The following is a 3,828-nucleotide window of genomic DNA, read 5'->3' as shown; positions in this document are numbered from 1 at the left end:
AATGACGTAATGAGAAAAAGCAAAAATGCCAGAATTATGTTTTTTGGTCACTGCAACATTGCATTAAAATGTAATAACGGGCGATCAAAAGATCATATCTGCAACAAAATGGTATCATTAAAATCATCAGCTCGGCACACAAAAAATAAGCCTTCACCCAACCCGAGATCACAAAAAATGAAGATGCGACAGGTATTGGAAAATGGCGCAATTCTTTTATACTTTACCTAATAAAGATGAGTTATTTTTACTGATAAATGTTTGTTTGGGTCATTTATTTTCTGTTGGTATTTGGTTTATCCTATAAAACTCCCATATAATATTCTCACCTTGAATTTATCCTATAAAACTCCCATATAATATTCTCACCTTGAATTTATTCTATAAAACTCCCATATAATATTCTCACCTTGAATTTATCCTATAAAACTCCCATATAATATTCTCACCTTGAATTTATCCTATAAAACTCCCATATAATATTCTCACCTTGAATTTATCCTATAAAACTCCCATATAATATTCTCACCTTGAATTTATTCTATAAAACTCCCATATAATATTCTCACCTTGAATTTATCCTATAAAACTCCCATATAATATTCTCACCTTGAATTTATCCTATAAAACTCCCATATAATATTCTCACCTTGAATTTATTCTATAAAACTCCCATATAATATTCTCACCTTGAATTTATCCTATAAAACTCCCATATAATATTCTCACCTTGAATTTACCCTATAAAACTCCCATATAATATTCTCACCTTGAATTTATTCTACAAAACTCCCATATAATATTCTCACCTTGAATTTATCCTATAAAACTCCCATATAATATTCTCACCTTGAATTTATTCTATAAAACTCCCATATAATATTCTCACCTTGAATTTATCCTATAAAACTCCCATATAATATTCTCACCTTGAATTTACCCTATAAAACTCCCATATAATATTCTCACCTTGAATTTATTCTACAAAACTCCCATATAATATTCTCACCTTGAATTTATCCTATAAAACTCCCATATAATATTCTCACCTTGAATTTATTCTATAAAACTCCCATATAATATTCTCACCTTGAATTTATTCTACAAAACTCCCATATAATATTCTCACCTTGAATTTATCCTATAAAACTCCCATATAATATTCTCACCTTGAATTTATTCTACAAAACTCCCATATAATATTCTCACCTTGAATTTATCCTATAAAACTCCCATATAATATTCTCACCTTGAATTTATTCTATAAAACTCCCATATAATATTCTCACCTTGAATTTATCCTATAAAACTCCCATATAATATTCTCACCTTGAATTTATCCTATAAAACTCCCATATAATATTCTCACCTTGAATTTATCCTATAAAACTCCCATATAATATTCTCACCTTGAATTTATCCTATAAAACTCCCACATAATATTCTCACCTTGAATTTATCCTATAAAACTCCCATATAATATTCCATCCTTGAACGCACGCCGCGTGCATCATGCTTTTGTACAATTTGTGAATAATATATATAGGTTCTCCTCGTCTGAGCTATTTTTGATGATCAACAAAATACGATTTTCGTGTAATTCATTTCTCACACTCTAGGTATAATAATGACTTTTCCCTTTGTGGGATTTTTGATAAAAAGGTTGACAACTAGTTGGACAACCCCTTCTCATTCCTCATGTTTGGTCCTGTTAAAATAAAAACACTTATACAAACCTCCCATGCTGGCACCGTCTCAGTGGTGTCGGCACTTGTGTTCTTGGGGCTTTTTTGAGGTTTTTAAGTCATGTGAGCCCTGTGCCCAATCAGCGCTGATGTCACTGTCCTCACCTTCGGACAAATCAAGTATCATGAGGCCGTCAGAGAGCAGCCGCAGCCCTGGCTTCCTGTTCATGTTCAATACGTCCGAAGGAAGGAACAGTGAAGCTGCCGCTGATTGGGTGCAGGGCTCGTGTGATGTGAGAACCTCACATAAGCCTCGGGACAGTGAGTCTCAACACCGCTGAAGTGGAGCCGGCATGCCAGTGGAGTATGAGTGTTTTTATTTTAATGAGGCCAAACATGAGGAATGAGTGCAATGAGAAAAAAATATATATATATATATACGAGTATATATACACACACACCGTGTTTTTTGGACTATAAGACGCACTTAGGTTTAGAGCAGGAAATTAGGAAAAAAAATGAAAGCAAAACATGTGGTCAATTCTGTACTTAATATCACCTATCCTGGTATATATGGCCCCCTCATCCCTTTCCTGATACACATGGCCCTCTCATCCCTTTCCTGGTATGGAGGGACCCCATCCCTTTCCTGGTATGCAGGGCTCTCATCTCATTCTGGTAAGATTGGCCCCATCAGAAAACATAAAAAAAACATTACACTTACCTACTCGGCGCTTCCTCGCAGCGTCCTGCTCCGATGCCAGCAACTGCTATATGCTTGTAGGCAGCACATGTCAGGGACGTCATGCTTTGCTCACAAGCAGAGCACAGCTGCCGGAGTACTCACCGGGACTGTGCAAGCAGTGAGTATTCATTCCTCTTCAGTAGCGCGCAGTGTCAGCCACCGGTTTCCTGCTGCTGCCGGCGGCCACGTGTGCAAAAATACTTAAGAGAAATGAATATTCATTGAATTCATTCATTCATTCATCCGGAGACTATTTCATATTGAACTATATTGTGGCTAGTTTTCTGACTGTTTCGGATAACATGATTTTAGTTTTTTTTTGTATAGTCTCGCTTGAATATAGGTCAATATTAAATAGTCTCCTGATGAGTCGTCTTTGGTGAGGACGATGAAACCCATAGAAATGAGAGGCTTGGAGAGTGAGTGTGTATACGTCACCCCACCCTATATACTGAACTGTGGGGTACATGTTTTTTCTATTAGTCACCTTCTGACTAACCTTCAGGGGGTGAATTATGGGTATAGTTTTACATTTGGAATTAATAAAGTTTAGTTTTATCCTTTTGTCAGCAAACATGAGGAATGACAAGAGACAACCCATTTATGAATATTCAATTTTGGTTAAAACTATTCCAATATTATGAACATAAAAAAGGCTTCTCCCCTATGTGACGTCTCTGATGTTTATTAACAGTTGATTTCCAAGTAAAATATTTCCCACATTAAGAAAAAGTCCTCTCCTCTGTGTGACTGCTCTGATGTCTAACAAGAAGCGCTTTCTGGTTAAAACATTTCCCACATTCTGAACAGGAAAAAGGCTTCTCCCCTGTGTGAGTTCTTTGGTGCCTAACAAATTCTGATTTATTGATAAAACATTTCCCACATTCTGAACAGGAAAAAGGCCTCTCCCCTGTGTGACTGCTCTGATGTCTAACAAGAAGCGCTTTCCGGTTAAAACATTTCTCACATTCTGAACAGGAAAAAGGCTTCTCCCCTGTGTGAGTTCTATAGTGTTTATCAAGATTACCTTTATGGTTAAAACATTTCCCACATTCTGAACAGGAAAAAGGCTTCTCTCCGGTGTGGGTTCTTTGGTGCCTAACCAAATTTGAGTTAAGATTAAAACATTTCCCACATTCTGAACATGAAAAAGGCTTATCTCCTGTGTGGGATCTTTGGTGTTCATCAAGATTCCCTTTCCGTTTAAAACATTTCCCACATTCTGAACACGAAAAAGGCTTCTCCCCTGTGTGAGTTGTATAGTGATTAACCAAATGTTGCTTCCAGTTAAAACATTTCCCACATTCTGAACAGGAAAAAGGCTTCTCCCCTGTGTGAATTCTATGGTGATTAACCAAATGTAATTTCCAGTTAAAACATTTCCCACATTCTGAACAG

Source organism: Dendrobates tinctorius, unplaced genomic scaffold (assembly GCF_039654945.1).
Source record: "Dendrobates tinctorius isolate UK_male_01 unplaced genomic scaffold, ASM3965494v1 ptg000465l, whole genome shotgun sequence".
Classification (NCBI taxonomy): domain Eukaryota; kingdom Metazoa; phylum Chordata; class Amphibia; order Anura; family Dendrobatidae; genus Dendrobates; species Dendrobates tinctorius.
Note: the sequence above shows the minus strand (reverse complement) of the source record.